At 46.2% G+C, this 20,646-nt stretch overlaps 9 non-coding genes across 9 annotated transcripts; all 9 read left to right on the top strand.

The window, feature by feature from the left end:
• The first annotated feature begins 4,144 nt into the window (after positions 1-4,144).
• On the top strand, positions 4,145-4,342 carry LOC141207348 (U2 spliceosomal RNA). The gene has a single exon (XR_012277730.1). It is a non-coding gene; the product is annotated as a U2 spliceosomal RNA (small nuclear RNA).
• A 1,116-nt stretch (positions 4,343-5,458) lies between these two features.
• Positions 5,459-5,649, top strand: LOC141207591 (U2 spliceosomal RNA). Its single transcript, XR_012277923.1, has one exon. It is a non-coding gene; the product is annotated as a U2 spliceosomal RNA (small nuclear RNA).
• A 1,115-nt stretch (positions 5,650-6,764) lies between these two features.
• LOC141207589 (U2 spliceosomal RNA) lies at positions 6,765-6,955 on the top strand. The gene has a single exon (XR_012277921.1). It is a non-coding gene; the product is annotated as a U2 spliceosomal RNA (small nuclear RNA).
• Positions 6,956-8,070: 1,115 nt separating this feature from the next.
• LOC141207588 (U2 spliceosomal RNA) lies at positions 8,071-8,261 on the top strand. The gene has a single exon (XR_012277920.1). It is a non-coding gene; the product is annotated as a U2 spliceosomal RNA (small nuclear RNA).
• A 1,115-nt stretch (positions 8,262-9,376) lies between these two features.
• LOC141207587 (U2 spliceosomal RNA) lies at positions 9,377-9,567 on the top strand. The gene has a single exon (XR_012277919.1). It is a non-coding gene; the product is annotated as a U2 spliceosomal RNA (small nuclear RNA).
• Positions 9,568-15,698: 6,131 nt separating this feature from the next.
• LOC141207586 (U2 spliceosomal RNA) lies at positions 15,699-15,889 on the top strand. Its single transcript, XR_012277918.1, has one exon. It is a non-coding gene; the product is annotated as a U2 spliceosomal RNA (small nuclear RNA).
• Positions 15,890-17,004: 1,115 nt separating this feature from the next.
• Positions 17,005-17,195, top strand: LOC141207129 (U2 spliceosomal RNA). Its single transcript, XR_012277552.1, has one exon. It is a non-coding gene; the product is annotated as a U2 spliceosomal RNA (small nuclear RNA).
• Positions 17,196-18,310: 1,115 nt separating this feature from the next.
• LOC141207585 (U2 spliceosomal RNA) lies at positions 18,311-18,501 on the top strand. The gene has a single exon (XR_012277917.1). It is a non-coding gene; the product is annotated as a U2 spliceosomal RNA (small nuclear RNA).
• A 1,115-nt stretch (positions 18,502-19,616) lies between these two features.
• LOC141207315 (U2 spliceosomal RNA) lies at positions 19,617-19,807 on the top strand. Its single transcript, XR_012277715.1, has one exon. It is a non-coding gene; the product is annotated as a U2 spliceosomal RNA (small nuclear RNA).
• The last annotated feature ends 839 nt before the right edge of the window (positions 19,808-20,646 follow it).

Raw genomic sequence — 20,646 nt, 5'->3', positions numbered from 1 at the left:
ATTTGTGTGGACATGCAGATCACCTTGCAAGGAAATGTAGATTGTGGGCTCAGATTCCTAGGTCACAGGTGGACGCTGAAGAGAGGCAGAAGAAGACTCGGCAGGAAAGTGGGGAGGAGGGCGAAGGCTCAGACTCAGAGGGGGAAAGCCAAAAACAAGATGGTGGTAGGGGAAGAGACCATGCGGTGCCCAAGATGGAGGAAAAGGGGCGGAGCCAGAAGAAAGTTGGTTTGAGGGAGGGGCTGGAAGTAATAAACAAAGTAGCTGATGTGCATGGCCCGGGTGATGGGATGGATTTGTCTAATATGGCGGAGTCAGTGAATCCTGTTTTGGGAAGAGATGGGGGTGAGGAAATGGAGGTTTTGGAGGAGGAGGATTCTGATTCGGATGGAACTATAACCCCTCAGCAGCGTGATAGGGTTAACAGTGATTGGAGTGAAAATGAGGAGGAAGATGATGGCAAGGAGGAGAGTTATGCCTCCGTGATTAAAAGAAGTAAGGTGGAGGGGTGTTGGTCTGGGGGGCAGGAAGATCCAGTCTCCCTAAGACCAGGTTATTCTAACAGGGACTCGAGTTCTGAGTCGCCTGATATACGTAGAAAAGTGGGTGGCAGGAGTGGGTTTTCTCCTGGTTCATGATGGATCGGGTATGGTGGAGATTTTTTCCTGTTGTTATGATGGCGTTGTGTGTTGCTTCTCTGAATGTACGAGGGATTGGTTCTGCTTGTAGGAGAGCAGGGATACTGGAGTACATTGAGAGTGTGAATGCAGATATTGTCTGTCTGCAGGAATGTGTAATTAAATCTGCCCCGCATGAGAGTGAGTGGAATAAGGGGCAATCTTTTTGGTCCCCATGCTCAGAAAACAGGAATGAAGGGGTGGGCATTTTACTGTGTAATTCCAGTCTAAAGGTTTTAGAGTTTAAAGTAATCATACCTGGGAGATGTTTGTTTTTATTAGTGGATTTTTTAGGTCAGCGGGTACGGGTTTTTAATGTTTATGCCCCTGCTGATAAACAAGCAAGAGTTGGGTCTTTGGAGTCTCTAAAGTTGTTTTTACCAGGCAGAGACTTCACTATAGTGGCTGGAGATTTTAATTGTGTCAGATCCGCAAAAGATCGTAAGAGCTCTACGGAAGGTAAGACTGATGTTACGTCTAATATTTTAAATCAGATTGTGCAGGATTTACGCTACACGGATGCTGGTCTGATGGTTGGGCCAAGTGATAAGTTCACATACATATCAGACAGTGGACGTAGTGTTTCCCGAATTGACTATGTTTTTATGTCTGAAGGGATTAAGGTGGCCAAGTGCAACCACGTGATGACGACTTTTTCTGACCACAAGATGATAGTGGTAGATCTGTGTATAGCTGAGTCCCTGGCTTTTGGAAAGGGACACTGGAAGCTGAACGTAAGCCTGCTGGAAGAGGAGAGTGTTAAGGTTGGTTTTAATAAAGTGTTTTTGTCTTGTGTGTCTGAACAGCACCTTTTTAAAGATTTGCTAGAGTGGTGGGACTGGGCTAAGGAGAAATTTGCATGTTATTTTAAAGGGGTGTGTTTTAGGAGAGCGAAAGCCAAAAGGGATCATGATGCTGCTGTTATTTCAAAATTGGAAGTACTCCATAAGTTTAAGAGAGCGGGGATGGAGGTGGATAAAGAGATTGCAGATTTGAAGGACGAACTGAAGAAGATACTTATTGAAAAAGGGAAGACTATTATGTTTAAGGCAAAAATAAAGCACATGGAGGAAAATGAGCAATGTTCCAGATACTTTTTTAAAAAATGTTTTAAACCTAAAGGGGTTTTTAAGTCTGTTTTTTCTCCTGCAGGGGAGGTATCTGGGGATGAGATGATTGGCAGTATTCTTTCCTTTTATGAAACACTCTTCTCTAACGATAGTAGAGCCAGTGATGCGGAAATTAATGATTATTGCAAAGTATTAACTAATAATATTCCTGAGGAGAAAATTGGGTTTTTAAGTGAGGAGGTTGGGAAAGATGAAATTAGACGGGCAGTGGATGGCTTGGCGAAAGGCAAGACGCCAGGCTGTGATGGTCTTCCTGCTGAATTTTATGTTAGATTTTGGGATATTATAGGTGTGGAGTTTTCCCGGGTGGTGCAATATTGTTTTACTCATGGGATTTTATCGGTTTCTATGCGTAGGGGGATTGTTACGCTGATTCATAAGAAAGGGGACATGAGGGATATTAAAAATTGGAGGCCCATAACATTGTTAAACAGTGATTACAAAATTATTTCTAAAATTGTGGCTGGTAGACTGGCAGATGTGATAGGTGATATGGTGGGGGAGTATCAGGCATGTGCAGTGCCTGGTAGGAAAATTTCAGATAATTTGCTGCTTCTAAGAGACTTAATTTATCAGGCTAATTTGAATAAGAATGCTCTTTTGTTACAGTCGGTGGACCTGGAGAAAGCCTTTGATAAAATATCACATAGATTTTTGTTCTCTGCTTTAAGTCACCTTGGTGTTCCGGATAAATTATTGATGGTCATTAAGAGTTTTTATTGTGGGGTCAGTAGCCAGATTTTAGTTAATGGGCATGTGAGTTCCAGTTTTAATATTTTATCGGGAGTTAGGCAGGGTTGTCCCCTGTCACCAATTCTTTTTATCTGTGTGGTGGAGGCCCTTTTAAAAAGTGTGCAAGTTGACAAGTGTGTGGCTGGTGTTTTTATTCCTGGGGGATCCGGGGGTCCAGTCAAGTCTTTAAGTTATATGGATGATATTGTTTTTACTTGTGGTTCACAGGCGGATCTCAATAGAGTGAATTTGCACGTAAGGATTTTTTGTTGTGTGGCTGGTATGGCGGTGAATTGAGGAAAGTGCCAGCTTTGTAACTTTGGGAGGCAGGTTGAGGTTAACGTGGCAGGAGTGGAGAGTAGGGAGGAAATTGAGGTTCTTGGTGTCATCTTTGAGAAGGAACTGAAAGGGAAAAGCAGCCTGAAGATTCTAGAAGACAAAATGGATCAGAAGTTGAACTTTTGGAAACTAAGGAACCTGTCGCTGAGAGGGAAAGTGCTGGTAATCAAGTCTGTGATTCTCCCGCTTCTGCTGTACACTGCTTTGATTTTCCCACCTGCTGTGCTTTGGACAAAGAGAGTGACAAGGAAACTGTTTGTGTTTTTTTGGGGATCCAAAATGGAGAAACTAAGAAGAGGAATGGTTATGTGTTCTGTGGAAAATGGGGGTTGTGATTTTCCTAACATTGACTTATTTTTAAGAATGCATTATTTTTTGAACATTTATAAATTATCCCAGTGCAATAACAGGACTGCGGACATGTGCAAATATTTAGCAGGACGGCTTTTCCAGAAATGGAGCTGGTGTGAGAAGGATTTAAGAAAACCAGTTTCGTTTGTGATACCGTTTTTTTATGTGGTGCTTAGGTCCTTCTATGATCAAAATGGGATAAGCTCCATGGTTAGACCGGACAAAAAACTGATTGTCTCAGGTATTAAGAAGAAGGAGATGTTATGTGATGTGCCGTTTTGTAATAATGCACAGTCTGGACAGGTGTGGAAGCTTTTTTTCATGCGTGGAATCAGCAACAGACAGAAGGATGTAACCTGGATGGCGTTGCATGGATGCTTGCCAACAAGGGCTTTTTTGAATGACCGGGGGATAAAGGTTCAAGAACTATGTCCTAGGGAAGGTTGCAATAAGGTGGAAACAATACAGCATATTTTTTGGGACTGTTTTTTTGCTAAAAAAGTTTTTACCTTGTTGTCACGTATGTTTGTTGCTTTAGTTGGTTTTCATTGTTTCGATTTTGAAAGGATTTTAATAGGTCAAGATTTTAAGTACTCGCAAAGGAAGCGGGCAAGCTGGATTATTTTTGTCATATATAAAGAGGTTTTATGAGACGTTCGGAATTTGGTGATTTTTAAAAAGATTGTTTTTTCCCCCATGGAATGCAGAAAGATTTTTCTTGCTAGACTGTTTTATGCCTATTTATTGGATAAAAAGAAGTATGGTGAGACAGCAGCAGAAGCACTCTGGAACTTTTCACATTGGACTTCTTACAGTAAGTAACAGTTAATTGCAGGGTTGTGATTTTTGGGATTTTGTTTTTGTTTTTCCGAATGATGATTTGAGAACCCGTTATGTGAATATGCGCTATGATGCATAAATTAATGTGGGTCTTAATCTGAGGAAAAAAAAAAAAAAAAATCTGTTCTTATCAGTTTAATATCTCATACGTCCCCTATCTGGGGACCATATATTAAATGGAATTTTAGAACAGGGAGATGGAAAAAGAGCTTGCTCTGTCCACTCCACGCATTGACCTGGTATTGCAGTATCTCCAGGACCGGTGCACCCCTTCTTTAATGCAGTTTCTAAAATCAGAAAGAATTGAATTCAATGTTTTTTGTTCATTTTGCATGTTTGTCGGATTTTGGGATGGACTCTTTGGCTCTGCTTTTCTTCTCCTCATTGGATTTTTCATGTTCAAAGTTGCAGAAGCCAGATTACAAGCTCATTTTGGTTCAACTTCAGCAACTGTGCATTGCATTGCCATGTAATGTGATGCAATGCTATCTTTCTAGCTCTCCCTTTTTACTTCCTTTTGGATAAACAGACATATTAGGCAAGCATTTTGGAGCTTTCACCTAAATAACTACAGGTGGTGAGATAAGCTGCACAATATAATTGACCTTTCAGTATATTGTTGCACACACACCATCTATTTAGCAAATGCCCTTGTTATCAACAGCAGCCTTTTAAACTCACCTGAGCTAACAGGTATGTGCGCTGGTTACTCTGCTGCGCTTAAAATTTCTTTTTTGGTTTGCTACAATGCCTTTTCTGAAACGTTGTCTCCTTCTGCTGGAACACTGACTTCTTTCATTTAATGCCTGCAGACTATAAAAGAGAACCAAACCCAAAAAGTTTGGTTGATTAGTCTGTGGCATTCTGTTAAACTGTTGCTTATGGCGGTCTCTGTGAGCTTCTCAGCGACATTCAGCCAGCCAGGTATCCTGCCTGCAGTAGATGGAATGTGGCAATGGAACGCTGGCTGCGCGTGTCATAATAGGCTCTGAGCCTTTATATACCTGTGCACAGCAGCAGCCACCTTCAGTCTGCTGCTGGACAGCCAGCAGCAGCAGCAGCAGGAGAGGTATGTAATCAGGAGCCCTCCTGCTAAGGGTAGACAGCTGCTCGTTCCACCCCACCCCCCCGCCTTAATTGGTTCTCCTCCCTTCCAACGGTGTTGAGGCGGGTGGGAACAGCAGGGGGTGAAGGTGCTGTGTTTAAAGAGGTGGAGTTATGCAGATCTAAAACGCGTGGATTGCAGCAGCAGCAAGCCAAAAAGTGCAGGCATGTAAGGGATCTAGAGGTTGACAACATGTCTTCTTAACGGGAGTCCAGGAGCTCATCTCCACAAATGGACTTTTTAGGATCCTTGGGTGGCTCCGTAGTTTGAAACCAATTCTGGTTATCGCTTCTCGGCCTTTTGGCTAAGATCAAGTGTAGTATCTGTTCTTATCAGTTTAATATCTGATACGTCCCCTATCTGGGGACCATATATTAAATGGATTTTTAGAACAGGGAGATGGAAAAAGAGCTTGCTCTGTCCACTCCACGCATTGACCTGGTATTGCAGTATCTCCAGGACCGGTGCACCCCTTCTTTAATGCAGTTTCTAAAATCAGAAAGAATTGAATTCAATGTTTTTTGTTCATTTTGCTTGTTTGTCGGATTTTGGGATGGACTCTTTGGCTCTGCTTTTCTTCTCCTCATTGGATTTTTCATGTTCAAAGTTGCAGAAGCCAGATTACAAGCTCATTTTGGTTCAACTTCAGCAACTGTGCATTGCATTGCCATGTAATGTGATGCAATGCTATCTTTCTAGCTCTCCCTTTTTACTTCCTTTTGGATAAACAGACATATTAGGCAAGCATTTTGGAGCTTTCACCTAAATAACTACAGGTGGTGAGATAAGCTGCACAATATAATTGACCTTTCAGTATATTGTTGCACACACACCATCTATTTAGCAAATGCCCTTGTTATCAACAGCAGCCTTTTAAACTCACCTGAGCTAACAGGTATGTGCGCTGGTTACTCTGCTGCGCTTAAAATTTCTTTTTTGGTTTGCTACAATGCCTTTTCTGAAACGTTGTCTCCTTCTGCTGGAACACTGACTTCTTTCATTTAATGCCTGCAGACTATAAAAGAGAACTCAACCCAAAAAGTTTGGTTGATTAGTCTGTGGCATTCTGTTAAACTGTTGCTTATGGCGGTCTCTGTGAGCTTCTCAGCGACATTCAGCCAGCCAGGTATCCTGCCTGCAGTAGATGGAATGTGGCAATGGAACGCTGGCTGCGCATGTCATAATAGGCTCTGAGCCTTTATATACCTGTGCACAGCAGCAGCCACCTTCAGTCTGCTGCTGGATAGCCAGCAGCAGCAGCAGCAGGAGAGGTATGTAATCAGGAGCCCTCCTGCTAAGGGTAGACAGCTGCTCGTTCCACCCCACCCCCCGCCTTAATTGGTTCTCCTCCCTTCCAACGGTGTTGAGGCGGGTGGGAACAGCAGGGGGTGAAGGTGCTGTGTTTAAAGAGGTGGAGTTATGCAGATCTAAAACGCGTGGATTGCAGCAGCAGCAAGCCGAAAAGTGCAGGCATGTAAGGGATCTAGAGGTTGACAACATGTCTTCTTAACGGGAGTCCAGGAGCTCATCTCCACAAATGGACTTTTTAGGATCCTTGGGTGGCTCCGTAGTTTGAAACCAATTCTGGTTATCGCTTCTCGGCCTTTTGGCTAAGATCAAGTGTAGTATCTGTTCTTATCAGTTTAATATCTGATACGTCCCCTATCTGGGGACCATATATTAAATGGATTTTTAGAACAGGGAGATGGAAAAAGAGCTTGCTCTGTCCACTCCACGCATTGACCTGGTATTGCAGTATCTCCAGGACCGGTGCACCCCTTCTTTAATGCAGTTTCTAAAATCAGAAAGAATTGAATTCAATGTTTTTTGTTCATTTTGCTTGTTTGTCGGATTTTGGGATGGACTCTTTGGCTCTGCTTTTCTTCTCCTCATTGGATTTTTCATGTTCAAAGTTGCAGAAGCCAGATTACAAGCTCATTTTGGTTCAACTTCAGCAACTGTGCATTGCATTGCCATGTAATGTGATGCAATGCTATCTTTCTAGCTCTCCCTTTTTACTTCCTTTTGGATAAACAGACATATTAGGCAAGCATTTTGGAGCTTTCACCTAAATAACTACAGGTGGTGAGATAAGCTGCACAATATAATTGACCTTTCAGTATATTGTTGCACACACACCATCTATTTAGCAAATGCCCTTGTTATCAACAGCAGCCTTTTAAACTCACCTGAGCTAACAGGTATGTGCGCTGGTTACTCTGCTGCGCTTAAAATTTCTTTTTTGGTTTGCTACAATGCCTTTTCTGAAACGTTGTCTCCTTCTGCTGGAACACTGACTTCTTTCATTTAATGCCTGCAGACTATAAAAGAGAACCCAACCCAAAAAGTTTGGTTGATTAGTCTGTGGCATTCTGTTAAACTGTTGCTTATGGCGGTCTCTGTGAGCTTCTCAGCGACATTCAGCCAGCCAGGTATCCTGCCTGCAGTAGATGGAATGTGGCAATGGAACGCTGGCTGCGCGTGTCATAATAGGCTCTGAGCCTTTATATACCTGTGCACAGCAGCAGCCACCTTCAGTCTGCTGCTGGACAGCCAGCAGCAGCAGCAGCAGGAGAGGTATGTAATCAGGAGCCCTCCTGCTAAGGGTAGACAGCTGCTCGTTCCACCCCACCCCCCGCCTTAATTGGTTCTCCTCCCTTCCAACGGTGTTGAGGCGGGTGGGAACAGCAGGGGGTGAAGGTGCTGTGTTTAAAGAGGTGGAGTTATGCAGATCTAAAACGCGTGGATTGCAGCAGCAGCAAGCCGAAAAGTGCAGGCATGTAAGGGATCTAGAGGTTGACAACATGTCTTCTTAACGGGAGTCCAGGAGCTCATCTCCACAAATGGACTTTTTAGGATCCTTGGGTGGCTCCGTAGTTTGAAACCAATTCTGGTTATCGCTTCTCGGCCTTTTGGCTAAGATCAAGTGTAGTATCTGTTCTTATCAGTTTAATATCTGATACGTCCCCTATCTGGGGACCATATATTAAATGGATTTTTAGAACAGGGAGATGGAAAAAGAGCTTGCTCTGTCCACTCCACGCATTGACCTGGTATTGCAGTATCTCCAGGACCGGTGCACCCCTTCTTTAATGCAGTTTCTAAAATCAGAAAGAATTGAATTCAATGTTTTTTGTTCATTTTGCTTGTTTGTCGGATTTTGGGATGGACTCTTTGGCTCTGCTTTTCTTCTCCTCATTGGATTTTTCATGTTCAAAGTTGCAGAAGCCAGATTACAAGCTCATTTTGGTTCAACTTCAGCAACTGTGCATTGCATTGCCATGTAATGTGATGCAATGCTATCTTTCTAGCTCTCCCTTTTTACTTCCTTTTGGATAAACAGACATATTAGGCAAGCATTTTGGAGCTTTCACCTAAATAACTACAGGTGGTGAGATAAGCTGCACAATATAATTGACCTTTCAGTATATTGTTGCACACACACCATCTATTTAGCAAATGCCCTTGTTATCAACAGCAGCCTTTTAAACTCACCTGAGCTAACAGGTATGTGCGCTGGTTACTCTGCTGCGCTTAAAATTTCTTTTTTGGTTTGCTACAATGCCTTTTCTGAAACGTTGTCTCCTTCTGCTGGAACACTGACTTCTTTCATTTAATGCCTGCAGACTATAAAAGAGAACCCAACCCAAAAAGTTTGGTTGATTAGTCTGTGGCATTCTGTTAAACTGTTGCTTATGGCGGTCTCTGTGAGCTTCTCAGCGACATTCAGCCAGCCAGGTATCCTGCCTGCAGTAGATGGAATGTGGCAATGGAACGCTGGCTGCGCGTGTCATAATAGGCTCTGAGCCTTTATATACCTGTGCACAGCAGCAGCCACCTTCAGTCTGCTGCTGGACAGCCAGCAGCAGCAGCAGCAGGAGAGGTATGTAATCAGGAGCCCTCCTGCTAAGGGTAGACAGCTGCTCGTTCCACCCCACCCCCCGCCTTAATTGGTTCTCCTCCCTTCCAACGGTGTTGAGGCGGGTGGGAACAGCAGGGGGTGAAGGTGCTGTGTTTAAAGAGGTGGAGTTATGCAGATCTAAAACGCGTGGATTGCAGCAGCAGCAAGCCGAAAAGTGCAGGCATGTAAGGGATCTAGAGGTTGACAACATGTCTTCTTAACGGGAGTCCAGGAGCTCATCTCCACAAATGGACTTTTTAGGATCCTTGGGTGGCTCCGTAGTTTGAAACCAATTCTGGTTATCGCTTCTCGGCCTTTTGGCTAAGATCAAGTGTAGTATCTGTTCTTATCAGTTTAATATCTGATACGTCCCCTATCTGGGGACCATATATTAAATGGATTTTTAGAACAGGGAGATGGAAAAAGAGCTTGCTCTGTCCACTCCACGCATTGACCTGGTATTGCAGTATCTCCAGGACCGGTGCACCCCTTCTTTAATGCAGTTTCTAAAATCAGAAAGAATTGAATTCAATGTTTTTTGTTCATTTTGCTTGTTTGTCGGATTTTGGGATGGACTCTTTGGCTCTGCTTTTCTTCTCCTCATTGGATTTTTCATGTTCAAAGTTGCAGAAGCCAGATTACAAGCTCATTTTGGTTCAACTTCAGCAACTGTGCATTGCATTGCCATGTAATGTGTAACATACCTGGCGGCGTCCTTGCATGGTGGTCCATCTCCCACTGTGCAAGAGAGCGCACTTGATCTCCTGTCCAGAGTGTCTCTCTGGCTTCCCTCCATGCTGTCTGTTTGTGTCTGTCTCTGCTGCTTAAGGGCGGCGCCCGATCACTTCCTGCTTTTTGTACCTGCTGTGGGTCACGCCCCTTGTGCGTCCTCAGCCTATTGCTGTCTGACACTTGGTATATAGCTCAGCAGCTCCCTTCTATCCCTGCCTGAGCATAAGTGTTTTCCTTCAGTGTGTGCTTGCACTCTGAAGGTGCCAGGTCCCGTCTTTGTTTCCTTGTCTGCCTTTCCTGGAGGCTGTATTTCCAGGCCTGTCTGAACTTAGTCCTGTATGTCTCCTGCTTTGCGGTATTAGTTCCCGTGTCTGAACTAAGTCCTGTATGTCTCCTGCTTTTCGGTATTAGTTCCCGTGTCTGAACTGAGTCCTGTATGTCTCCTGCTTTTTGTATCAGTTCCTGTGTCTGAACTGAGTCCTGTATGTCTCCTGCTTTTTGTATCAGTTTCCGTGTCTGAACTGAGTCCTGTATTTCTCCTGCTTTGCGGTATTAGTTCCCGTGTCTGAACTAGTCCTGTATGTCTCCTGCTTTTTGTATCAGTTCCCGTGTCTGAACTGAGTCCTGTATGTCTCCTGCTTTTTGTATCAGTTCCCGTGTCTGAACTGAGTCCTGTATGTCTCCTGCTTTGCGGTATCAGCTCCCGTGTCTGAACTGTGTCCTGTATGTCTCCTGCTTTGCGGTATTAGTTCCCGTGTCTGAACTAAGTCCTGTATGTCTCCTGCTTTGCGGTATTAGTTCCCGTGTCTGAACTGAGTCCTTTCTGTGTTCTCTTGTCTGTCCTGTCTGAACACGCTCCTAGCCTGTTCCTCTCGCCTTCTAGTGGCCGATTTCCTAGACCCGCTCCTGTGTCTGGTCTGTCCTGTCTGAACACGCTCCTTGCCTGTTCGTTCCGCCTCTCTGGGGGCCGTATTCCCAGACCCGCTCCTGTATCCCTCTGCAGTGTCGGTCTTCTCCGTACACTCAGTTCCAGTCTGAACTCTCTCCTGTCCTTTACCTGTTTTGCCTCTATGTCCGTTCCCTTCCTTTTTCTGCAGAGTCTGAACTCGTACCTAACTCCTGCTTGTTGTCTCTGCAAGTACTGTGTGAGTATCTGGTCTGTCTTTCCCTTCCTGTCTGTTCCGTGTGAACAGAGCCCTGTCCTCCCTGCTCAGCCTTGTCTGCACTCTAGCTGTGCTTGCCTTTACCCCCCTGCCTGCATACCCGCCTGCCTGCATACCCGCCTGCCTGCATACCAGTCTGTGTGCCAGCCTACCAGCCTGTTCCTGTATTCCCCTGTGTGGGTCAACAGCCGTGTCCGGGGTCTGTCCTGGAGTAGCACCTGGTCCCTCTGCTCGGTTCCTCCTTGGTGCACTGGCGTCGTATGCCGTCGTGCGACCCTGGTCGGATCGGGTGAATACTTAGTCACGCCCCTCCAGGCATTCACTCTCCGGCACGGTCCAGTGGAATCACTACCAATCACACGCACACGCCGCTTAGCCCGGGCGTGTGCATAACAGCATGCTCAGGCCATGGTTCCCGTTGAGCCCCACGGCCTTCGCCCTCTGAGAAGTTTTCCAGCGAATATATGCATTAAAATAAATAAATAAATTTTTTTTTCTCTTAGCTGAGTTCCAGGCGAAATTACGCACCGTCCAGATGGATCTATCAGCTCTCGTTCCTGCGGATCCGCCACGTTACTATGGGGATCCAAGACAGTGTCGTGCATTTGTGGAGCAATGCATGCTACACTTTAAGGCCTACCCTCTCTACTTTCCTTCCGATTGGGCTAAAGTGGCCTTTATGATGTCTTACCTGGCGGGTGATGCCTTGGAATGGATCAACCCCCTATATGAAACACAGGATCCGATCCTCCGGGACCTAATGGCCTTCCTGGTGGCCTTTCTAATGGTCTTCGATGATCCTAACCCGGAGGCTCCTGCTGAAGCTTCACCTCCCAATATCCCGGAGCAGCCCCGATGGGTAATGTGTGTGGGTAGCGCAATAGTCCTCCAGCCCAATGAGACTACTGCCCACCCAGAATCCTCACAGGGTGACTACGCTTTCCGGAATACTTCTCTCAACCTCAAGAGGCAGTCCAGACGTGCTAGACGTAGAGGCAAGCCGTCACGCCAGGGTCTGTCCTCCCTGAGACCTCCTGACCCCAACCTTGAAGTCCCTACTGAAGCTTCATCTCCCTGTATCCCGGAGAAACCCCAATGGGTAATGTGCGTGGGTAGTGCACCAGTTCTCCTGCCCGAAGAGACTTCTGCCCATCGAGACTCCACACAGGAGAACTTCCTGCACCCGGCATCAGATGCTTCTCTCTCTTTAACCGGTGTGCATGTCCAAGGATGCTCCAAAGCTGTGGTTACCTCTGAGTCTGTGCACCTCTACTACCTGGCGGAGGATCCCCTGTTGCCTCCTGAATCCTCCGGGATACCACTCGATGACAAATGGAGAGAGACTTCTCTACACCCGGTACTCAATACTTTGTCCGCTTCGTCCTGTGAGCCTGACAATGGGTACCCCAAAGTGGTAGTTACCCCCGAGTCTCTACACCCCTCCGACCAGGCGGAGGATCTCCAGTTGTCTCCTGAACCCTTCGGGGTGCTACCTGGTAGCGAAAGGACAGAGACTCTCCTATACTCTGTACCTGATACCTCGCTCGCTTCGTCCAGTGAGTCCAACCTAGTGTACTCCGAAGCAGAGGTTACTCCCGAGTCTCTACACCCCTCCGACCAGGCGGAGGACCTCCAGTTGTGTTCAGAACCCTTTGGGGTGCCACCTGGTGGTGAAAGGACAGAGACTCTCCTATACTCTGTACCTGATACCTCGCTCGCTTCGTCCAGTGAGTCCAACCTAGTGTACTCCGAAGCAGAGGTTACTCCCGAGTCTCTACACCCCTCCGACCAGGCGGAGGACCTCCAGTTGTGTTCAGAACCCTTCGGGGTGCCACCTGGTGGTGAATGGACAGAGACTTTCCTATACTCGGTACCCGATACCTCGCCTGCTTCCTCCAGTGAGTCCGACCTAGTGTACTCTGAAGCAGTTGTTTTCTCTGAGCCTCTGCACTCTTCTGACCCGGCGGAGGACCTCCAGTTGTTTCCTGAATCCTCCGGGGTACCACCAGATAACAAAGAGACAGTGACTTTTCCTCATTATGTACCTGATAACCCGTCTATTTTTTCCTGTGAGCTTGACAAGATGTACCTCGAAGCAGAGATTACCCTCAAGTCTCTGTCCCCCTCCAACCCAGTGAACGACTGGTCCTCGAATTCCCTGCGGAAGATTCTGGCAGGCCTGAAGAAGAGGGGGCGTAAGGGGGGAGGTACTGTAACATACCTGGCGGCGTCCTTGCATGGTGGTCCATCTCCCACTGTGCAAGAGAGCGCACTTGATCTCCTGTCCAGAGTGTCTCTCTGGCTTCCCTCCATGCTGTCTGTTTGTGTCTGTCTCTGCTGCTTAAGGGCGGCGCCCGATCACTTCCTGCTTTTTGTACCTGCTGTGGGTCACGCCCCTTGTGCGTCCTCAGCCTATTGCTGTCTGACACTTGGTATATAGCTCAGCAGCTCCCTTCTATCCCTGCCTGAGCATAAGTGTTTTCCTTCAGTGTGTGCTTGCACTCTGAAGGTGCCAGGTCCCGTCTTTGTTTCCTTGTCTGCCTTTCCTGGAGGCTGTATTTCCAGGCCTGTCTGAACTTAGTCCTGTATGTCTCCTGCTTTGCGGTATTAGTTCCCGTGTCTGAACTAAGTCCTGTATGTCTCCTGCTTTTCGGTATTAGTTCCCGTGTCTGAACTGAGTCCTGTATGTCTCCTGCTTTTTGTATCAGTTCCTGTGTCTGAACTGAGTCCTGTATGTCTCCTGCTTTTTGTATCAGTTTCCGTGTCTGAACTGAGTCCTGTATTTCTCCTGCTTTGCGGTATTAGTTCCCGTGTCTGAACTAGTCCTGTATGTCTCCTGCTTTTTGTATCAGTTCCCGTGTCTGAACTGAGTCCTGTATGTCTCCTGCTTTTTGTATCAGTTCCCGTGTCTGAACTGAGTCCTGTATGTCTCCTGCTTTGCGGTATCAGCTCCGTGTCTGAACTGTGTCCTGTATGTCTCCTGCTTTGCGGTATTAGTTCCCGTGTCTGAACTAAGTCCTGTATGTCTCCTGCTTTGCGGTATTAGTTCCCGTGTCTGAACTGAGTCCTTTCTGTGTTCTCTTGTCTGTCCTGTCTGAACACGCTCCTAGCCTGTTCCTCTCGCCTTCTAGTGGCCGATTTCCTAGACCCGCTCCTGTGTCTGGTCTGTCCTGTCTGAACACGCTCCTTGCCTGTTCGTTCCGCCTCTCTGGGGGCCGTATTCCCAGACCCGCTCCTGTATCCCTCTGCAGTGTCGGTCTTCTCCGTACACTCAGTTCCAGTCTGAACTCTCTCCTGTCCTTTACCTGTTTTGCCTCTATGTCCGTTCCCTTCCTTTTTCTGCAGAGTCTGAACTCGTACCTAACTCCTGCTTGTTGTCTCTGCAAGTACTGTGTGAGTATCTGGTCTGTCTTTCCCTTCCTGTCTGTTCCGTGTGAACAGAGCCCTGTCCTCCCTGCTCAGCCTTGTCTGCACTCTAGCTGTGCTTGCCTTTACCCCCCTGCCTGCATACCCGCCTGCCTGCATACCCGCCTGCCTGCATACCAGTCTGTGTGCCAGCCTACCAGCCTGTTCCTGTATTCCCCTGTGTGGGTCAACAGCCGTGTCCGGGGTCTGTCCTGGAGTAGCACCTGGTCCCTCTGCTCGGTTCCTCCTTGGTGCACTGGCGTCGTATGCCGTCGTGCGACCCTGGTCGGATCGGGTGAATACTTAGTCACGCCCCTCCAGGCATTCACTCTCCGGCACGGTCCAGTGGAATCACTACCAATCACACGCACACGCCGCTTAGCCCGGGCGTGTGCATAACATAATGTGATGCAATGCTATCTTTCTAGCTCTCCCTTTTTACTTCCTTTTGGATAAACAGACATATTAGGCAAGCATTTTGGAGCTTTCACCTAAATAACTACAGGTGGTGAGATAAGCTGCACAATATAATTGACCTTTCAGTATATTGTTGCACACACACCATCTATTTAGCAAATGCCCTTGTTATCAACAGCAGCCTTTTAAACTCACCTGAGCTAACAGGTATGTGCGCTGGTTACTCTGCTGCGCTTAAAATTTCTTTTTTGGTTTGCTACAATGCCTTTTCTGAAACGTTGTCTCCTTCTGCTGGAACACTGACTTCTTTCATTTAATGCCTGCAGACTATAAAAGAGAACCCAGCCCAAAAAGTTTGGTTGATTAGTCTGTGGCATTCTGTTAAACTGTTGCTTATGGCGGTCTCTGTGAGCTTCTCAGCGACATTCAGCCAGCCAGGTATCCTGCCTGCAGTAGATGGAATGTGGCAATGGAACGCTGGCTGCGCGTGTCATAATAGGCTCTGGAGCCTTTATATACCTGTGCACAGCAGCAGCCACCTTCAGTCTGCTGCTGGACAGCCAGCAGCAGCAGCAGCAGCAGGAGAGGTATGTAATCAGGAGCCCTCCTGCTAAGGGTAGACAGCTGCTCGTTCCACCCCACCCCCCGCCTTAATTGGTTCTCCTCCCTTCCAACGGTGTTGAGGCGGGTGGGAACAGCAGGGGGTGAAGGTGCTGTGTTTAAAGAGGTGGAGTTATGCAGATCTAAAACGCGTGGATTGCAGCAGCAGCAAGCCGAAAAGTGCAGGCATGTAAGGGATCTAGAGGTTGACAACATGTCTTCTTAACGGGAGTCCAGGAGCTCATCTCCACAAATGGACTTTTTAGGATCCTTGGGTGGCTCCGTAGTTTGAAACCAATTCTGGTTATCGCTTCTCGGCCTTTTGGCTAAGATCAAGTGTAGTATCTGTTCTTATCAGTTTAATATCTGATACGTCCCCTATCTGGGGACCATATATTAAATGGATTTTTAGAACAGGGAGATGGAAAAAGAGCTTGCTCTGTCCACTCCACGCATTGACCTGGTATTGCAGTATCTCCAGGACCGGTGCACCCCTTCTTTAATGCAGTTTCTAAAATCAGAAAGAATTGAATTCAATGTTTTTTGTTCATTTTGCTTGTTTGTCGGATTTTGGGATGGACTCTTTGGCTCTGCTTTTCTTCTCCTCATTGGATTTTTCATGTTCAAAGTTGCAGAAGCCAGATTACAAGCTCATTTTGGTTCAACTTCAGCAACTGTGCATTGCATTGCCATGTAATGTGATGCAATGCTATCTTTCTAGCTCTCCCTTTTTACTTCCTTTTGGATAAACAGACATATTAGGCAAGCATTTTGGAGCTTTCACCTAAATAACTACAGGTGGTGAGATAAGCTGCACAATATAATTGACCTTTCAGTATATTGTTGCACACACACCATCTATTTAGCAAATGCCCTTGTTATCAACAGCAGCCTTTTAAACTCACCTGAGCTAACAGGTATGTGCGCTGGTTACTCTGCTGCGCTTAAAATTTCTTTTTTGGTTTGCTACAATGCCTTTTCTGAAACGTTGTCTCCTTCTGCTGGAACACTGACTTCTTTCATTTAATGCCTGCAGACTATAAAAGAGAACCCAACCCAAAAAGTTTGGTTGATTAGTCTGTGGCATTCTGTTAAACTGTTGCTTATGGCGGTCTCTGTGAGCTTCTCAGCGACATTCAGCCAGCCAGGTATCCTTCCTGCAGTAGATGGAATGTGGCAATGGAACGCTGGCTGCGCGTGTCATAATAGGCTCTGAGCCTTTATATACCTGTGCACAGCAGCAGCCACCTTCAGTCTGCTGCTGGACAGCCAGCAGCAGCAGCAGCAGGAGAGGTATGTAATCAGGAGCCCTCCTGCTAAGGGTAGACAGCTGCTCGTTCCACCCCACCCCCCGCCTTAATTGGTTCTCCTCCCTTCCAACGGTGTTGAGGCGGGTGGGAACAGCAGGGGGTGAAGGTGCTGTGTTTAAAGAGGTGGAGTTATGCAGATCTAAAACGCGTGGATTGCAGCAGCAGCAAGCCGAAAAGTGCAGGCATGTAAGGGATCTAGAGGTTGACAACATGTCTTCTTAAGGGGAGTCCAGGAGCTCATCTCCACAAATGGACTTTTTAGGATCCTTGGGTGGCTCCGTAGTTTGAAACCAATTCTGGTTACCGCTTCTCGGCCTTTTGGCTAAGATCAAGTGTAGTATCTGTTCTTATCAGTTTAATATCTGATACGTCCCCTATCTGGGGACCATATATTAAATGGATTTTTAGAACAGGGAGATGGAAAAAGAGCTTGCTCTGTCCACTCCACGCATTGACCTGGTATTGCAGTATCTCCAGGACCGGTGCACCCCTTCTTTAATGCAGTTTCTAAAATCAGAAAGAATTGAATTCAATGTTTTTTGTTCATTTTGCTTGTTTGTCGGATTTTGGGATGGACTCTTTGGCTCTGCTTTTCTTCTCCTCATTGGATTTTTCATGTTCAAAGTTGCAGAAGCCAGATTACAAGCTCATTTTGGTTCAACTTCAGCAACTGTGCATTGCATTGCCATGTAATGTGATGCAATGCTATCTTTCTAGCTCTCCCTTTTTACTTCCTTTTGGATAAACAGACATATTAGGCAAGCATTTTGGAGCTTTCACCTAAATAACTACAGGTGGTGAGATAAGCTGCACAATATAATTGACCTTTCAGTATATTGTTGCACACACACCATCTATTTAGCAAATGCCCTTGTTATCAACAGCAGCCTTTTAAACTCACCTGAGCTAACAGGTATGTGCGCTGGTTACTCTGCTGCGCTTAAAATTTCTTTTTTGGTTTGCTACAATGCCTTTTCTGAAACGTTGTCTCCTTCTGCTGGAACACTGACTTCTTTCATTTAATGCCTGCAGACTATAAAAGAGAACCCAACCCAAAAAGTTTGGTTGATTAGTCTGTGGCATTCTGTTAAACTGTTGCTTATGGCGGTCTCTGTGAGCTTCTCAGCGACATTCAGCCAGCCAGGTATCCTGCCTGCAGTAGATGGAATGTGGCAATGGAACGCTGGCTGCGCGTGTCATAATAGGCTCTGAGCCTTTATATACCTGTGCACAGCAGCAGCCACCTTCAGTCTGCTGCTGGACAGCCAGCAGCAGCAGCAGCAGGAGAGGTATGTAATCAGGAGCCCTCCTGCTAAGGGTAGACAGCTGCTCGTTCCACCCCACCCCCCGCCTTAATTGGTTCTCCTCCCTTCCAACGGTGTTGAGGCGGGTGGGAACAGCAGGGGGTGAAGGTGCTGTGTTTAAAGAGGTGGAGTTATGCAGATCTAAAACGCGTGGATTGCAGCAGCAGCAAGCCGAAAAGTGCAGGCATGTAAGGGATCTAGAGGTTGACAACATGTCTTCTTAACGGGAGTCCAGGAGCTCATCTCCACAAATGGACTTTTTAGGATCCTTGGGTGGCTCCGTAGTTTGAAACCAATTCTGGTTATCGCTTCTCGGCCTTTTGGCTAAGATCAAGTGTAGTATCTGTTCTTATCAGTTTAATATCTGATACGTCCCCTATCTGGGGACCATATATTAAATGGATTTTTAGAACAGGGAGATGGAAAAAGAGCTTGCTCTGTCCACTCCACGCATTGACCTGGTATTGCAGTATCTCCAGGACCGGTGCACCCCTTCTTTAATGCAGTTTCTAAAATCAGAAAGAATTGAATTCAATGTTTTTTGTTCATTTTGCTTGTTTGTCGGATTTTGGGATGGACTCTTTGGCTCTGCTTTTCTTCTCCTCATTGGATTTTTCATGTTCAAAGTTGCAGAAGCCAGATTACAAGCTCATTTTGGTTCAACTTCAGCAACTGTGCATTGCATTGCCATGTAATGTGATGCAATGCTATCTTTCTAGCTCTCCCTTTTTACTTCCTTTTGGATAAACAGACATATTAGGCAAGCATTTTGGAGCTTTCACCTAAATAACTACAGGTGGTGAGATAAGCTGCACAATATAATTGACCTTTCAGTATATTGTTGCACACACACCATCTATTTAGCAAATGCCCTTGTTATCAACAGCAGCCTTTTAAACTCACCTGAGCTAACAGGTATGTGCGCTGGTTACTCTGCTGCGCTTAAAATTTCTTTTTTGGTTTGCTACAATGCCTTTTCTGAAACGTTGTCTCCTTCTGCTGGAACACTGACTTCTTTCATTTAATGCCTGCAGACTATAAAAGAGAACCCAACCCAAAAAGTTTGGTTGATTAGTCTGTGGCATTCTGTTAAACTGTTGCTTATGGCGGTCTCTGTGAGCTTCTCAGCGACATTCAGCCAGCCAGGTATCCTGCCTGCAGTAGATGGAATGTGGCAATGGAACGCTGGCTGCGCGTGTCATAATAGGCTCTGAGCCTTTATATACCTGTGCACAGCAGCAGCCACCTTCAGTCTGCTGCTGGACAGCCAGCAGCAGCAGCAGCAGGAGAGGTATGTAATCAGGAGCCCTCCTGCTAAGGGTAGACAGCTGCTCGTTCCACCCCACCCCCCGCCTTAATTGGTTCTCCTCCCTTCCAACGGTGTTGAGGCGGGTGGGAACAGCAGGGGGTGAAGGTGCTGTGTTTAAAGAGGTGGAGTTATGCAGATCTAAAACGCGTGGATTGCAGCAGCAGCAAGCCGAAAAGTGCAGGCATGTAAGGGATCTAGAGGTTGACAACATGTCTTCTTAACGGGAGTCCCGGAGCTCATCTCCACAAATGGACTTTTTAGGATCCTTGGGTGGCTCCGTAGTTTGAAACCAATTCTGATTATCGCTTCTCGGCCTTTTGGCTAAGATCAAGTGTAGTATCTGTTCTTATCAGTTTAATATCTGATACGTCCCCTATTTGGGGACCATATATTAAATGGATTTTTAGAACAGGGAGATGGAAAAAGAGCTTGCTCTGTCCACTCCACGCATTGACCTGGTATTGCAGTATCTCCAGGACCGGTGCACCCCTTCTTTAATGCAGTTTCTAAAATCAGAAAGAATTGAATTCAATGTTTTTTGTTCATTTTGCTTGTTTGTCGGATTTTGGGATGGACTCTTTGGCTCTGCTTTTCTTCTCCTCATTGGATTTTTCATGTTCAAAGTTGCAGAAGCCAGATTACAAGCTCATTTTGGTTCAACTTCAGCAACTGTGCATTGCATTGCCATGTAATGTGATGCAATGCTATCTTTCTAGCTCTCCCTTTTTACTTCCTTTTGGATAAACAGACATATTAGGCAAGCATTTTGGAGCTTTCACCTAAATAACTACAGGTGGTGAGATAAGCTGCACAATATAATTGACCTTTCAGTATATTGTTGCACACACACCATCTATTTAGCAAATGCCCTTGTTATCAACAGCAGCCTTTTAAACTCACCTGAGCTAACAGGTATGTGCGCTGGTTACTCTGCTGCGCTTAAAATTTCTTTTTTGGTTTGCTACAATGCCTTTTCTGAAACGTTGTCTCCTTCTGCTGGAACACTGACTTCTTTCATTTAATGCCTGCAGACTATAAAAGAGAACCCAACCCAAAAAGTTTGGTTGATTAGTCTGTGGCATTCTGTTAAACTGTTGCTTATGGCGGTCTCTGTGAGCTTCTCAGCGACATTCAGCCAGCCAGGTATCCTTCCTGCAGTAGATGGAATGTGGCAATGGAACGCTGGCTGCGCGTGTCATAATAGGCTCTGAGCCTTTATATACCTGTGCACAGCAGCAGCCACCTTCAGTCTGCTGCTGGACAGCCAGCAGCAGCAGCAGCAGGAGAGGTATGTAATCAGGAGCCCTCCTGCTAAGGGTAGACAGCTGCTC

Source organism: Phyllobates terribilis, unplaced genomic scaffold (genome assembly GCF_046119375.1).
Source record: "Phyllobates terribilis strain yellow unplaced genomic scaffold, ASM4611937v1 Scaffold_160__1_contigs__length_4322635, whole genome shotgun sequence".
Lineage (NCBI taxonomy): Eukaryota > Metazoa > Chordata > Amphibia > Anura > Dendrobatidae > Phyllobates > Phyllobates terribilis.
This window is presented reverse-complemented; position numbering and strand designations above follow the sequence as displayed.